Source organism: Delphinapterus leucas, chromosome 13 (genome assembly GCF_059928025.1).
Source record: "Delphinapterus leucas isolate spDelLeu-1000000601 "Yukka" chromosome 13, BTC_Dleu_Yukka2, whole genome shotgun sequence".
In the NCBI taxonomy this organism is placed as follows: domain Eukaryota; kingdom Metazoa; phylum Chordata; class Mammalia; order Artiodactyla; family Monodontidae; genus Delphinapterus; species Delphinapterus leucas.
In genome coordinates this window covers 92725048-92742704 of record NC_143141.1, presented here as the reverse complement: position 1 = coordinate 92742704, position 17657 = coordinate 92725048, and positions in this window count along the sequence as shown.

Below are 17657 nucleotides of genomic sequence, written 5' to 3'. Positions count from 1 at the left end.
CTAATATTGAACATTTCTAACAAATCCTAGACACTGAAACATGCTATTCCACACCAGGAAAACCACTCCTCCATGTGTCCCACAGATGGATAATTTAGAATAACTATACAGGTGATTTTTTCAGACCCCCCTTTTCTTGGTCCCATGTCTGGTGAGCTTGGCGATTCCGTGGAGAGTAGGTTAAGCTGGAGGGTGAGGACAGCTGTGAGCCAAGGCAGAAGCCTGATCTGAAGGGGATTTGAGATGTGGCCTCATCACCCTCATGGCCTGAGATGCTGGGGGGTCCCTCCTGGTCACCTGGGCAGCAGGTGCTGGACAGTCCAGGCACAGACGAAGGTGTGTGGTCCTGACTTGAGCTGGGAGGCTGTGCGGAGAGCAGGTGAGCCACCCAGAACCTCATCAAGCCCAGGTCGGGACTCAGAGCCCCCCGCTAGGAGATGAGTCAGCAGGCACCACCCTCTGAATGAGGCCCAGGAAAACCCGACACCCCTGCAAGGAGACTCTGTATGGTTTGTAAAGGGACTTGGGGACACAGAGCACATTGGTCACCACAACAGAGAACAGGACAGGACGTCCACAGGTGAGCAGCCGGGGTGGAGCTGGGCCGCAGGCCTCCTGGCTTGGGGAGCCGCCTTCCGGCTCAACCTAAGCTGCTGTCACCTAATCCATCCAGGGATTTGGAGACAATGAAGGGCTTCCCTGGTGAGCCCCTCTGTGCTCCCCACCTCTCAGAGGCCCTGCTGCCTACAGAGCTCTGCTGACCCCTCGCCCAGCATCCTCCGGCTTCCCGACCACCAGGTCCTCAGGCCATGACTCCCGGCTGGAGGGCAGTGCAGCAGCTACTGGCCCCGCGCTGGCTCTGGACGCACGCCCCTCGTGCCTGGGCTGCTCGTAGCTCCTTCCCCTGCCTCACATCGTGCCTCGCCTGCCTGCGAGGCCCAGCTCAGGCCCCACCAGCCGTCCTCCCTGGGCCCTGCTGTCGGCCGTCCCTGGAGGGGTGCAGGCGTGCTCACTCACCCGGGCCCACAGCCCCGAAGCCGGACCAGCCCGCATGGATTTTGCCCCCAGGACACATGTCGTTTTGAAAAAGGAAACTCTCAACATGGAAAAACTCTTATAGAACCAGTGATATGGATTCAAACCTCCATGCAATCAGAGCATCTGTGCCGTAGCTCAGAGAACGGGCACTGTAGGGACTCAGAGGGGCTCTCAGTCACTCAGAGTAACCAGCGCAGCTACTCTTAACACGCACCCAGCTAAGCCTTCCTGGATATGACGCTGCATCCCTTGCATTTATGGTTTCCCATCTTGGCACACCAGGTGAAGGACGAATAGCAGTGGTTTCCTGGAGTTGCTTGTTTGTGGGAGCAACTCTTTTTTATTTTTTCAGGAATTTTGTAAGCCGGTTGACATCACGTTGTAGCTTGAAATCAGACACGATGGGAGTATTTACACTGCTGAAATTGGCAAATACTACAATCTGGGCTTTTTATTTTTCATTTTTGGATAGTTCTGTAGCCTATGCCAGTACAGCACTGATTAAACGCATCTATTAGTTGGATTATTTAACAGTGATTGTTTACTGAGTAAGAGTTACGGGCCAGGCAGTGACCGGACACTGAGAACACACCTAAGATAAATAAGACCGACTCCTTTTTCGTAAGTAGTTCCTGTTTAGCTTCAGGACATAAAGAGTAAGCCACCTGCCCTGAAATGCACTGAGCCCTGGTGTCTGTGTCCACCAGGGCGGCTCTAACAGGACCATGCAGACCGGGGGGCTGGGGTCGGGGGTGGTGGTGGCGGCTGAGAACCACGGACGCTGGTTGTTCACAGCGCCAGAGACCGGAAGTCCGAGATCCGGTGCCCGCACAGCTGGGTGCGGGCCCTTCCGGGTTGCAGACTTCTCACTGTTCTCACAAGGAAGAGGGGGTGGGGGGATCTCTTCGGCCTCTTTATTTTCCTTTTCTTCTTCCAGTTTCATTGAGATATAATCGACACACAGCACTGTTTAAGTTTAAGGTGTACAGCATAAGGATTGACTTACATACATCAGGAAGTGATTATCACAGTAAGTTTAGTGAACATCCATCATCTCATATAGTTACATATAAAGAAATAGAAAAATAATTAAAAGGCAAAAATTGTTTCTTCTGATGAGAACTCTAGGGTTTACTCTCTTAACTTTCAAATAATAACACACAGCCGTGTTCGTTATATTTCTCGTGTTGTATGTTATATCCCTAGTATTTATTTATCTCATAACTGGAAGTTTGTACCTTTGGATCACCTTCATCCTATTCCCCCTCCCCTCATCCCCCAGCTCTGGTAACACAAATCTGATCTCTTCCTCTATAAGTCTGTTTGATTGTTTGTTTTTGAAGTATGACTGACCTACAACACTACGTGAGTTCCTGGTACACAACATAGTGATTCAATACTTCTATACATTACAAAATAATCACCATAAGTCTACCTACCATACATCCCCATACAAAGACATTGCTTAGCTATTGACTGTGTTTCCCACACTGTGCATTTCATCCCCATGACTCATCTATTTTGCAACTGGAAGTTTGTCCCTCTTAATCTCCCTCACCTGTTTCCCTCCTCCCCCCACTCCTTTCCCTTCTGGCAAACCCCTGTTTGTTGTCTCTATCTGTGACTGTTTCTGTTTTCTTATGTTTGTTCATTTGTTTGCTGTTTTTAGATTCCACGTATAACTGAAACTGCATGATATTAGTCTGATTTATTTCACTTAGCGTGATACCCTCTCGGCCATCCATGTTATCACAAAAGACAAGGTTTTATTCTTTTTTATGGCCGAGTAATATTCCACTGTATATATATGTACCACATCTTTGTTATCCAATCATCAGCTGTTGGACACGGGTTGCTTCCATATCTCGGCTATTGTAAATAATGCTGCAATAAACATAGGGGTGCACGTATCTTTTTAAATTAGTGTTTTTGTTTTCTTTGGACAGATACCCAGGAGTGGAATTGCTGGATCTATGGTAGTTCTATTTTTAATTTTTTGAGGAACCTCTATATTGTTTTCCACAGTGGCTGCACCAAATTACATCCACACCAACAGTGTAGGAGGTTCCCTTTTCTCCACATCCTCACCAACACTTGTTTTTTGTTGTCTTTGGATAATAGTCATTCTGACAGCTGTGAGGTGTGGTTTTGATTTGCGTTTCCCTGATGCTTAGTGATGCTGAGCATCTTTTTATGTGCCTCTTGGCTATCTACACGTCTTCCTTGGAAAAATGTCTATTCCAATCTTCCGCCCATTTTTAATCAGGTTGTTTTTTTGTTGTTGTTGATGTTGAGTTGTTTGAGTTCTTTGTATACTTTGGATTTTAGCGCCTTATCAAATATGTCATTTGCAAATATCTTCTCTCATTCAGTAGGCAGCCTTTTCATTTTTTTGACAGTTTCCTTCTCTGTGAAAAAGCTTTTTAATTTGATGTAGCTCCACTTGTTTATTTTTGCCTTTGTTTTCCTTGCCTGAGGAGACATACATAGCCCAAAATATATTACTAAGACCAATGTCAAAGAGTGTACTGCCTATGTTTTCTTCTAGAGGTTTTATAGTTTCAGGCCTCATTTTGAATTTATTTTTGTGTATGATGTGGGAGAGTAGTCCAGTTTAATTCTTTTGCATGGAGCTGTCCAGTTTTCCCAACATCATTTATTGAAGAGACTGTCTTTTCCCCATTATATATTCTTGCCTCCTTTTTTGTCAATTAATTGCCAATATAAGTGTTTATTTCTGGGCTCTCTGTTCTGTTCCATTAATAGATGTGTCTGTTTTTGTGCCAGTACCATACTATTTTGATTAATGTATCTTTGTAATATGGTTTGAAATCAGGAATGCAATATCTCCCAGCCTTTTTCCTCTTTCTCAAGATTGTTTTCAAGGTCTTTTGTGTTTCCATACAAATTTTAGAATTATTTCTTCTGGTTCTGTGAAAAATGCCATTGGTATTTTGATAGGGAATTGCATTGAATCTGTAGATTGCCTTGGGTAGTATCATCATTTTAACAATATTAATTCTTCCAATCCATGAACATGGTATATCTTTCCATATGTTTGTGTCATCTTCGATTTCTTTCATCAGTGTCTTATAGTTTTTGGAGTACAGGTCTTTAGACTCCTTAGGTAGGTTTATTCCTAAATATTTTATTCTTTTTGATGTGATGGTAAATGGGAATTTTTCCTTAATTTCTCTTTTTGATAGTTCATTGTTAGCACATAGAAATGCAATAGATTTGTATATATTAGTTTTGTATTTTGCAATTTTGTCAAATTCATTGATGAGTTCTTGTAGTTTTTTGGTAGGCCCTTTAGAATTTTCTATGTATAGTATCATGTCATCTACAAACAGTGACAGTTTTACTTCCTTCTTTCAATTTGGATTCCTTTTATTTCTTTTTCTTATCTGATTGCTGTGGCTAGGACTTCCAACACTATGTTGAATAAAAGCGGTGAGAGTGGGCACCCTTGTCCTGTTCCTGACCCTAGAGGAAATGCTTTCAGTTTTTCACCATGAGTATGATATTAGCTGTGGGCTTATCATATATGGCCTTTATTAAGTTGAGGTTCTGTTCCGTCTATACCCACTTTGTTGAAAGTTTTATCATAAGTGGATGTAGAATTTTGTGAACAGCTTCTTCTGCATCTTTAGGGGTCTCTGGCTGCTTGGCCTTGGGGGTCCCAGATTTGGTGTGTCAGCCCACTGGCAGCCTGGGCTTGGGCCGAGGGAGCCCTGAGGCTGGTCCCTCCTCACTGGTGGGTGAGGCTGTTCCCTGGGTTAGTTCTGGTCCACTGGTGGGCAAAGCTAAGTCCCAGGGTCTCTGGCTGCAGGGCCCTGTGAGATCTGGTGCCAGTGCCAGCACAGAGGTGTGTGGGACTGGTTGCTGGACCCTGTGGTGGACAGGGCAGGGTTCCGAGGTGACTGTGGGCTCAGGGATGTCTTGAAGGAGCAGGCCTGCTGGTGGGTAGGGCTGTGTCTCCTCCAGGCTATTTGCTTGGCCTGGGGCATGCCAGGAGTTGTGCCTACAGGTTGTTGGGCAGGGGCGGGGCTGGGGCCTGGGGCTAATAAGATAGAGAGAGGACTCCAAAGTGGTGCTTCCCAGTGCCAGTATCCATGTAGTAGAACAAGCTCCGAAAAAGGTTGTGGCCACCATCTCCATCCCCAGGTGAGCTCCAGCTGCCTCCACCCTCCCTGGAGACTCACCAAGATCAGAAGATGGGTCTGGCCCAGCCTCCTTTCAAATTCCTGTTTCTGCCTGGATCCTGGAGGTTGTGAGATTTTATGTTCTCCCTTTAAGAGTAGAGTCTTTATTTGCCCCAGCCCGCTGGGACTCCTGAAAGTAAGCCCTGCTGGCCTTCAAAGACGAACGTTCTGGGGGATCATCTTCCCAGTAAAAGACCCACAGGCTGCGGAGCCCAGTATGAGACTCAGACCCTTCACTCCTTGGGGAGAACCTCTGGCATTGTTATTATCCTCCCATTTGTGGGTTGCTCACCCTGAGGGACTTGGTCTTGACTGTACTGTGTCTCCATCCCTCCTACCCATCTCACAGTTCTTTCTTTATGTCTTTAGTCATAGGAGATCTTTTCTGCGTATTTATCAGTCTTTCCCAGCAATAGTTGGTCTGTAGGTAGCTGCAATTTTGGTGTGTCCACAGGAGGCAGTGAGCTCAGGGCCTTCCTACTCTGCCACCCTGGCACCTCTGGGGTCTTTCATAGGGGCGCTCATCCCATTATAAGGCTCCACCCTCATGACCTCATCACTGCCCAGAGACCCCACCTCCTAATGCCATGGCACTGGGGTTGGGTTTTTAGCATACGGATTTTGGGGACACAGACGTTCAGACATAGCCCTGGGTGTGTGGAAGTTCTCTACACCTGGGTGACTGTCATCCTCTCCCTGGGGAAGCCTTCTCTACCCCCACAACCACATCCTTACCTACCATCCTGGAAGCCTCTCCTCCCCTGGCACCACGAGAGTGGCTTAGTCAGAGGGTTATGCTGGATCTCAATTGCCTGTTCAGTCCTTAGTGAAGAACAGGCAGATGTGGCGTGGGAGTGGCTGGTAGTAGCTCTCATGACGGGACATGAGCACCGCCCCTGCTCAGGGACGGTGTTTTTCTGCCTCTTCCAAACCCACGGTCCCTGGTCTGGAGGAGCCCCTAGGCAAGTGCATAATATACAAGTGTGCTCAGAGCACCTGCCTCCATGGGTTGGTGGTATGTTCACCTACCTGATTCCCCAGCAGGTCCATAGACTCATAAGGGTTCATGGTGTGGCTTTCTCCTTTGTCTCCCTGGTACCCAGCAAAGAGCTGTGAACAACATAGGACTCCATAATTTCTTGTTGAATAAATGAATGAATAAAATAAAGATCCAGAGATGAGATAATCGATAGCTTTGTTTATACCCCAGTAAGCTCCCCTGTAGAAAATACACATCAGATATACCAAGGATGGAAGAAGGAACAAAGGAGGCGAGAGGGGAGGGGTGGGGGGAGAAGGGAAAACAAAGAAATTGTGTGTTGCTGCAACAAGAAAGATTTAGGATTGATTAGGAAGAACTTCCTTACTCTAAAGTTTTTTTAAGAAAATAATTAAAAATAAATTCTTAAACAAAAAGAAGTCACAACTATATTTGAGAAATTTTTTCTGAAAAATTGATTGTTTTTCCCTCTAAGGCCAAAGAGAGTGAAATATTGAGCTCTGTACAGGAAAAAGAAATTGGCACACACACACACACACACACACACACACACACGTGCCTGACTTCTCCCCCTATTCATTAATCCCACGGTTAATGCAAATACTTATATCTAACAAAAGCATTCGGATCAGCTCCCAACCATAGTGAAATAAAACAGTTATAAATTAGTGCAAAATTCCCCAGATTGATCTCCAAGACACCAGAAATGGTGCCCACTCACCACCAACAAGAAGGCAAAAGTGATGGGAATTAGAACTTGGCTTTCTTTTCTACTTTAGCGTGCATTGGAAGGAAGGATGCTTGGAGGTGTGAGGGGCAGTGGACGCCTGCATCACAGCCCATTTTGCTTTTCCCATAAACTGGAAAAGACAGAACAAGAATATGGGAAAGGACGCACACATGGGCAGAACATAATCAGAAAAAGTGCTTGAAGCATCCCTAGCCTGTAATCACGAATACTATTAACTCTAATCGGAAGTTCAGAAAAATGGAAAAAAATGGAGATTTTTAAACATGTGCATTGCAGAAAGTACTGCACTGTTTTAACAAAAGTCACCATCCTCGTGGCGTGGTAAACAGCGCGCCTCCGGCACTACATCACGCACTGCAGGGTGCTGAAATATCACCATTGTTTGCAGGAGGCAGCGCACAGCCACGCTGGGAGGCTTTCAAATCAATGTCGGCAAACAGCCTCGCGACCCTCCAGAGAGGACTTATGCAGCCAGCAATTCAGTGTCCAAAACGTGCCCTTTCAAGTCAGGGCTGAATCTCTGCTTTTGCATTTATATCCATTTCCTCTTCCCTGGAACTTGCCAATGTGTCATGGGTTCTAGGGTGTTTCACTGAGATCATTTGAAAGCTTCTTCATGTCCTTTTCTAGCACCAGATTCAAAGTCTAATTTCTCACCTCCGAAGGTACTATTTTTTTAATGCCCAAGGCAGCAGCCGGAAGTACCGCTGCACATAGTGTCACACCCAACGTGAGCCAGTCTACACCCGGCTTATACAACATTTCCTCTTACAAAATGTGCTGATAGGTAATCTGGTTTAACAAGAATTAGGAAATAACCATATTCTAAACCACTAGTCCCTAGATTGTGGTACATACATGCAGGCATACTAATGAATAATTCGTCTTTTAAAACAGGTTTGGTTTTCAAATTAATTTTCCAAACTCTAAAATATTTCTCTCTAAAGGTTTAAGAAAATCTCAGGAGTTGGGGTTGAAGGGGGTTTCTCTACATGATTATAAAGACGTAAACCAAACACACACATGTACATGTATATGCACAAAAACTCATTCATGTGTGTATGAATGAATACACAAATGCATGTGTACATATACACATGCATATGCATGCACACATACATGTGATTTTGATAAGGGTCAAAATCTGCCATGCATCCTGCAATTCCACGTCCCTCACCTTGCCCGCTCCGGCCCTCAGCTCTGTCCCTGCATTACCGGTTCCTCTGGTGCACCAGAGGAGTCCTTCTGAAATGAAAATCAGCACACCCTTCCTTACACAAAAAATACCTGAAAACATATCATAGATTCAAATGTAAAACCATACAACTCTTAGAAGAAAACCTAGGATTAGTTCCTTACCTGGTGTCCAAAGCACAAGTCAGAAGAGAAAAACTGGAGCATTTGAACCTCATAAAAATTACATAGAAGTATTTTTCTGTGAGAAAGCCCCTGCTCAGCAGATGGGAAGACTTGAAGAAAGTGTGTGCAGGTCACCAGCCCAATGAAGGACTGTATCCAGAGCAGTCGAAGGACCTCAGAACCAAGCAGAAGGGAACAAACCATCCACTTAGAAAATGAGCAAAAGACCCGGACAGACATCTTCCCAAAGGACGTACAGACCGCAGACAGACACGAGGACAGACACTGTCAGCACCCTTAGCTGGCAGGGAAATGCAAAGTAAAGCCACCAGAGGCCCCACCACACACTTATCAGAAAGATGAAAACAGGAAATGCCAATCACAGCACGTGCTGGGGAGCACGGGCAGGAATCTGACTGCTCCCATGTCGCTGGTGGGGACGCCAAGTGCTCCCAGTGGGAACGGGGGCAGCTCCTTAAAATGCTCAGCCTTCACTCGCCCTGTGGCCCCAGCCCTGCTCCTGAGGCCGTGAGGGAAATCAGGCCTCACGTCAACATAAAAATCCATAAACGAAGGTTCATAGCAGTGGTGGTCATAACCACCAACACCTGGGAAAGAAAACTGTCCTTCAACAGATGGATGAGCGCTCAACCAGGTGCACCCCTGCAGCGGGATGTCACCCCTCAATGAGGGGGAAGCTGTGGATGCCAGGACCTCCCAGGTGGGTTTCGAGGTTATTTTGCTGGTGAAAATGCCAATCTCCTAGGGCCACATGCTGTATGACATCATCCTAGGATGTTCTCAAGTGACAAAATCTCCCTGACAGAGAGAGGTCTGTGGTCCTCGGGGACGCAATGTGGTGAGGCTGCGAGTGCAGAAGAGCGTCTGTATGGCTGTGCACAAATGCACACGTGTGATACCATGTCACAGAAGTTCACACTCCCCAGCCCCAGAAAAAAGAAATAAAAAGAGCACAGATGGGAGCTGGTGGGATCTGAGCAGGTCTGCAGCATGAAGGGCATTGCACCTGCGTCAGCTCCCTGGTTTCACCACTGTCCTCAGGTTGCATGAGATGTTCTCATGGCAGGAGTGGGGCAAGGAGCACGTGGTGGGTCTGTGCTTCTCAGCAGCTCTTATGTGACCCTAAAATTATTTGAAATAAAACACTTCTAAAAATCTTGTTGGATCAGCACACTGGTTAAAATGCCTTAAGGGGAGGGGGGATAAATTAGGAGTTTGGGATTAACATATACACACTACTATACATAAAATAGAAAACCAACAAGGACGTACTGTATAGCACAGGGAACTCTACTCGATATTCTGTAATAACCTATATAAGGGAAAAGAATCTGAAAAAAATAGATATCTACGCACCTGTGACTGAATCACTGTGCTATACACCTGAAGCTAATACCACACAGGAAATCAACTATACCTCAATAAAAAATTTAAAAATAAAATAAAATGCTCTAAGAGCATCACATGTCCTCTGTCTAAAGACCAATGTCCCTCGCCTGTCCCCGGAGGTCCGGCAGGATCCGTCAGCGGCTCTGCAGCATCGTCCGGGTTGCCGCCTGCCTGGCCAACTCCTACAGACCTTTGCTGACTCTCCTCTGAGGCCTTTGGCGGCCGCCCCACTCAGGCTGAGTCAGGGGCCCTTTCTCTGCACCTTCACAAGCCCCGGCCCATGTCGGGGGCCCACGTGTGTGGCAAGGGCCAGCAAGCCCGCCCCGCTCTTGGTCTATCCGTGCAGGTACAGACACTTTACGTCTGCAGCTGCCTGGCACCAAGTGGATTCTCAACCATGTGCCGTGAATGTGTGCAGAATGCGCACTGTGAGTATGTGTCGAATGAACAAATCGGCAGTGAGAACATCTCCATACTGAAGACACACACGGGGGAGGCCGACGGAGGCCCCGTTCCTGGGGGAGGGGAGTCGAGGCCAGGGCGGCACAAGTGTGGGCAGGCAGGTCCGGACAAGGACCCTCAGAAGAGCCCGCCTCCGCCCTCCTTCTCTCTTCTGTCCTTTAGTCCTTCCAAGAAATATGCTTTCGTGTCTGCTCCCTGCCAAATAATTAAAAATTATTTGCCAAGCCCCGCCCCTAGCACTGAGACACACAGGGATTGGACCGGACCATGTGGAAGAGCCACACACCCCAGGCAATGATACGAGAGGACGTAAGTGAGCCCAACTCTGCTCCAGGTGGAGGGGGGAGGCGGGACGCCCGCCCGCCCCCCCACCCCTCCCCCACCCCACCCCACCTCCCCCCCACACCTCCCCCCACACCTCCTCCCGGGAGGCTCAGCAGGGCTGCCCGGAGGCTGCACATGAGCATCACACTGGCTGTGTCGCAGCTCTTAATATCTGACTGACCAAGTCCCGCATCCCTCTTATTTTATCAAATTTTTAAAATATCCTCAACTATTTTTTTGACAATCACGAAAAACATAAATACCTAGCACATTTGATTAAAACTACATTTCACTATAAAATTATTTATGAAAAACTAATGTATAGTATTATTATATGTAATATATAGTAGACGTATATAATATTAAATAATATAACATATGTAACATATTTAATATATACATTTAGTATATATTTAATATATATTCAATATACATACTACTAAATGATAACAAGATCTTTGGGAAAACTTACCTTTCAAAGTTCACACCAACTTAAATAACTAGGAATTTCAAAGTGAAAAGGAAACAACCACCCACAGGAACACTTCCCACCAGGGTGGGGTGAGGTGCGGGCAGCCATGGCAAGAATTACCCGGCTCCGGGCCCTGGCCCACCGCGTGCCCCGAATCCTCCCAGCAGCCCTGCGGCTCCCAAACTTGGCTTCCCCTGGGCCCCCTGGGACCTACATCTGGTGCTGCCGAGGGGACGCATCTGCCTGGGACTGGCACGGGGTGGGGCCTGGACTTGGGGCAGGACAACCAGGCATCGCTGACTCAGGGGGCACGGGTCTCACTGCACCCACATCACACGTGAGGAAGCTGAATTTCACTAGCCATGGGGAAGTCCCCAGCCCTGAAAGTCAGAAAGTCACGGACACGAGGGTCAGACCAGGATTTCTGATTCCAAACACGAGCCCTTAGCCGTGCTGCTCTGCGACTTCTCCAAGGCTGAGACACCAGACTTTCCTGTCGGGTGAGAGCGGGACAGAGGGAGAAAGGGCTTCAGAGCCACGTCCTAGCATCGGTAAACTGAGAGCAAACGCTGGTGTCTCACCGCCTCAGCTCTGGCTGCGTTCACCAAACCAGATTAGGTTCCTGATGCATGAACTGGCCCTTTGCCGTTAAGCCTTGACTATTCGGTTTGATCAAACTACCAGCATTTTGCCTTCATTTATAATTTCCTGGTGTGTTTTGGAATCCTTTACACCTAAAATCATTTTGCTGGAAAGGGGACAGGAAGAAAGAGGAAGAGGTTGCCAGGGTTTGCAAGAAACGTCAGGTTGAGAAGCACACGGGCAGCCGGGAGGTCAGATCCAGTGAGAGCTCAGACCACCACCCACCGCTGGGATATCTCGCAAAAGTGATGGACAGATGCTCTGCAGGGAGCAGGGAGGGAGGAAGCAGCCATCGTTTGGTTTCTGCACACAGGGCTGTCGCATCTGCAGAAAGGTGACTGTGGAGATGGGGTGAAGGGGCAGGACTGCGGCTTCCTGGGTCTTCCGGACATCCTGGTCTGGGGACACCTCATCACACACACTGAGAGGCCCTGACCCTCCCTCCAGCTCTCACACGGGGCTGACCTTGTCCTCCACCCCTGAAAGAGGAGGGTGACTTCAAAGAAGATGAACTTCCCAGGAAGGAGGCGGGAGAAGAAGCACAGTTAGAGGTGCTCAAGACGAACCTGGAAACAAATAGCGTGAAAACCACACCTGTGATGAGCGGGCTGCCTAGACCTGAGCGGCTCGAAGCAAACGCACCCACCGTCTTCTCTGCGGGACTCAGCTGACCACGGGGGTCGGGCTGAACGCGATATCATTCGAATGCTCTGCAAGCCACCGTCTACTGGAGGAGACGTGTGCAGTCATCACAAGGAAGGGCAAGCGTGCCAATCTGGGTCTGCACGTGCAGTCACTGCCTGACGGCTTACCTGAGCTGTTCCACCAGCCACCTGCAGACGACTCTGTTGAATTACTGGGCATCTTTATTCTTCATGCTCTCATTTCAACGGAGTAAAACCAGGCACATTGGACTTGAACGTCTGATGGTATTATTACGTATATACATGGCTGCCTATACATACACGCACCCCTGTACTCACGCATGAGGCTCTACCTGCATCTACACGAACCAATGACCTTCTCTCTGCAGGGCATCTGGCAACGCACTGGTAGTTGTCATAAATTTTGGGGTCTGGGCAGCTGTATATGCCCAGGATCGTGAAGAGTAAACGATAAGGAGTGTGGTCTGGTTTTCCTTTTTTAAAGTAGCAGTTTATTAATAACCATATGATTAATAAACACAACCAACATTAATCTTGCTACAACCATTTGCACCTTTACTTGGGAGCAAGCTTCGACCCTCCAGCCTCAGGGTCTGGAATTGAATTCTCACATACGAAGCCCTAGTTTCTAGGAGATGACAGAACCTCAGGAGAGGGGGGTTTTCTGCTGGAAGAAGAAGTGGACTCGGGTTGAGGGGCAGAACTGTCCTGAGACTCCCAGACCAGCCCTTTCCATCAGGGGGCTGTGATAGGACAGTGTTACCTGCCTCCTCCCTTCAGCTCCCTTCCCTCCCCGGACCCTCACCCAGTGACCTGACAGTACAGACTTGCACCCAGAGCCACCCACGTGGCAAACCCATTCGATTTCTTTGCATCTTTGTGTCCTCACCTCCTATGCGATTCTTCTGTGGGGAAGACCCAGATTAGACCCAGAGAAGTTGGGCTGAAGCACTCCATTTCATGCTGTACTATTTTCTCTTTATAACTCCTAGTATCTGGTGGTATTGGCCCCCGATGCTGAGCTTTGAGGAGTCCCCATCTAAACGATTGTTGGTCTGCGTAGCTAAATCCATCAGACACTTGAGACCCCTGACAAAACACAGCCTTCATTGCCGTGGTCCTTTCACACACGTGGCCTTGTTGTTCTGATTTCCATTCAGACACAGGCTCTGAGGGCAGCTGTGAAGGACTTACATGCCTCTCCTCCCATTTCTGAGAAGGGAACCCCGTGGCCGGATTGCAGTATAGCCACTGAGGACGCAGGGGGTGTGAGGCTGGCCTCTTGCAGCTTCGTGCTCCATCCACGTCCTGCCAGAGTTTGTTTCCTGACAAGAGAGGACCAAGGCAGAGCAGGGGGGCAGACCATACCCAGAAGACGTGTCCTGCCCATGGCATTTGGTCCAAGTCTCAAAATTGCTCTGATTCTAATTTCTTCAGCTGGAAAACAGGGCGCTTTGTGAAGGCTGGGATACAGTAGGAAACGTGGCTGGTGCACACGGAACACTCGGTGTTACAGTGATGATTATTTTCCTGGTCCTGACTCTCTCCTCATCGCTGAGAGCTGTCTACTTACATCCTAATAACCTTAATTTATTTGGTGTATTTTCAGAGGGTGAGAAGAGAGACTGAGAAAACAGGCTGTCAGTGTTACGCTTTCTCTCTTGGCTCAAAGCCGCTCAAGAAGTCCCCGCTTCATCTTTGGATTGTATGTGACAGAGGCTTAGAGGGCGGTGAGGATAATCCAGTGACCGGAAAGCCAGGAGGAGAGGCCACAGCTGAGAAAAAGCAACAGGGTGACCGGTTCAAAAAAGAGGAAAGATGCACAGTCTTCTGTTGTCGTGTGTGTGTGTGTGTGTGTGTGTGTGTGTGTGTGTTTGCACAAGAAAGCATTCCTTCAGTTTCCTAAAACTTGAATTCAAACCCTGACCCCACTACTCCCCAGCTGTGTGACACGGAGCAAACGGGCAGCTCCTGGGCTCCAGCTTTTGAGGTGACCCAGGTTAACAGACAGGGAACACTGATCACAGACAAAGCCAGCGTCCACTCAATACACGCTCATTTTCCTCGATCTTCCTTCATTTAAGAAAATAGGTGAGGCCATGGGAGATGTCTTCATTGCACATCATCTTTGACCCACAGATTTCACTTTTCTAAGGCCCCCAGGGACATTGCTGTGGAGTCAGCCATCACCCCAGTGGGACAAGTCTCTCTCTGGGCTGCAGCTCCAGGTAGGTTGTGGTCCCCACCTAACTGGGTCCAGGTCAGAAAGAGGCTCATGGGTCTCAGGACCCACCCTGTGGAGTCTTTCATTACTGGAGGCCTCCAGGTCACCACCGCCCTCCCTGGAAGACTAAGGGACCCTCTGCTCTTGGAGACTGCTGGACCCCAGCTCCCCCAGAAGAGACCTGCCCTCCCACCCACCAGTGAAAGTTCCCGCGAGGAATTATCATCCTTGACAATGATAGGACCAGGCTCTTAGCAGCTGTGCGACCTCACGCCTCCCAAAGAGGGGCACTAAGGTCCTTGCACACCAGCAAGGACTTTAACGAGGAGCTTCCCGAGAGGTGAGGGGCTCCCCCAAGGAAACCAGAGTGTGGGTTGTCATTTTGTGGGTAAAACGTAGGCCTGTGGGCTTTGCCCAAATGGTCACAAAACGAGGCTGCCATCGTCCTGTTCCGTCATGTCCTGTGCTCACAGCTCAGCTCATCTGGTTCCGCACATCTGCCTGGAGGGGAGACACTGCCCTGAGGTTCACCTGTAGGGTAACTCACTCCCACCCAGGCCTCCCTGCTCCCTCCCCAGTGTGGACAAGGGGGCTCACCTCGGAGGGCTTGGTTTGACTTCCCGACTTTCCACACACAAATTTCCACCCCTAATGGAGATGTGTGCATTTCATTGCTTTGATAATTTCGCCCTGAGATGATTTATGGTTAGCATGTTAATTATGAATACGTACATTACCATTTTTATAGCCTATTTGGATATGGATCAGCAGAGAAGGAACCGTTACCCCATTTCCATTTATCACTTGTGTTCGGTCCCGCATACTCGTAAAACAGAAGCCGTGTTCCAAATAGCAAGGATGAACCTGACCATTTCCCCAAGTCCCTTTGATTTCATCAAATGCACAGAATGTCAAGTTTTCATTTAAAAAATGTGTCTGGCCGGCAACCCTTGACAGACCCTTTCCCAATTCCACCCCCCCACCCCAACTGCTGGGAAAACCCAGGAGAAAGTGAAGAGTCACATGCACATCACAGGTGACGCCCTGCACGCGGATGGGGTTTCCCACAATCGGCAGACCTGCGGGCTGGGTGAGGAGGTGGGGGGGTTGCCTCTTCTCAGCCCGCTGCCGCCCAGGACCTTTCGGTCCCCAGTTCCTCCTTCAGAGTAGCACTCAGATCACTCTCTTCAGAGAGTCGTCTGGATCGCCCACCCAGCAGAATTCCCGCCTCCCTCTGGGCTCCTGGGTGGCCTGTGCCCTCACCCCCTGCAGCGTCTCACGCCTGCTTTGCAGACATGAACACGATCCAATGTCCCGCCCTGGGCGCCATGGTCTGGTCACAGCCTCTCATGCAGCAAAGGTGGTTTAAGAACAGGCTCCACCATGTCCCCGGTGCCACAGCCCTGAGCCCATGGTTCGTCCTCAGTTTCACCATCTGATTACTGGGAACAAGGCAGGACGATCACAGGATTAGAGGTAAATATTTGAATGACTAGCACGACCTCTGAACAGTTGCAGGTACCTGTGAAATATCTGTGGAAAGAAGCTGTGATGAAAAGGAAACAGAAACCTGGGTCTGCGCAGCCTCCTCTGCTCTCCCTCGGGCTCTGGGGTCTTTCTGTGTTGTTTGGATGCGGGAGAAGCAGCTGGGAACGCGGAGCTGTGGGCCGCATAGGTCGGGGGCATGGAGGCCGGGCGGGGTGGGGCGCTGGGCCAATGCTTTGGGAGGAGAGTCTGGGGGTTTTGAGAGAGTCAGAGCCTGACAGGTCCCCAAGATGGGTCTCCTTCTCGACGTCTAGTTCTCCCTGTGGGGCATCACCGTAGGACAGAGCACCTGCTCCAACATGATGCAAGTTATCCAAGAGGAATGAAAAGTAAACCTGGGCCCGGGCTCATCTGGAGGAGCTCGGGGACAGTCCAGGACCCTGCACTGAGAAGAGCGAGGACAGCAGCCCCAGGGGCCAGAGGCAGGGACCGTGAAGCCCTGCCTGACCTGTCACCCGCACGGAGCCAGGACACCCACTCTGCTGTCCTCGCATAGCTCGCCTCCATCAGGCTTATCTGAGACTTTCTGGGAAAACATTAGGGCGTTTCAGTCCAGTGCTCAGCAGTCCATAGGACACACAGGGTTCTGTTTGAAATCTGTGTCCCTTTCCCAGGGCCTTCCTTCCAGGCAGAGCAAGGAGGCCGCTGAGTATTTGGGGTTCTCGGTGGAGTCAGGCCACGTGCTTTGCTCAGGGGCGCGGGAACGTGGCTCGGCCATGGTCTACATTCCCATATACCCAGTGGGCTGAAGTTTGGAAGGCCAAACTGAAGAAATAGCAGCAGCAAGGACGAAAATCGTGGACTTTTATCTCAATCCTACACCTTTAAGGCGGCTGGCTTATCTGCCCCCACCTCCACTTCAGGAGGCCAGAATCTAAGAGGAAAAAGGTAAATCAACCCTGCAAACATCCTTCCTCATCTTTGAGTCACAAACGGTGGCCTCTGGACTAGCCACAAGCTGTGTGCCCGGCCCCGCCCCGCCCGCTATGGTTCCCATGTGCGCTTCAGACCGAGGCTGGGCCCTGCCGGCCGGTGCTGACTCCCACCCTCCCTGTCCTGGTGGATGTTCCCGCCCTGACCCTGCCCTGGGCTCAGGAATACACATTCCCGCAGGTTCCTAGACGCTGTGATCGTGGTGGTCCCCTGCAAAGCCACAGTGACTGGAGCAGGCTGGACACACAGTGCTCTGCTGTAAATGACCGAGATTTTGCCGTTCTTTGCAAAGATGCAGCATCCGGCCTGAAGTCACCATCAGTGGTCAGCCCTGGACTCTGAGTATTTACTTATGTCTGCGAGACTGAGTCACAGCATTTGTAAACGGAGACAATACCACCGGCCTCTGAGAGTGGCCATTAGGATCCCACGTGTGTGTGCACTACAGCACCTGCAGAGCACCTGGCGTGTCGTAGGCGATCGGTAAACACTCAGCAGATCGACAGGAGATAGTTCTCCTCTCGTCCACATATCCTTATGCTATAATTAAGATATTAACATGGAAGCATGCATCTCAAAACTCCTTGACTTGACAGCCTAGAGTTTTGAGTGACAGTCACTGGCGTT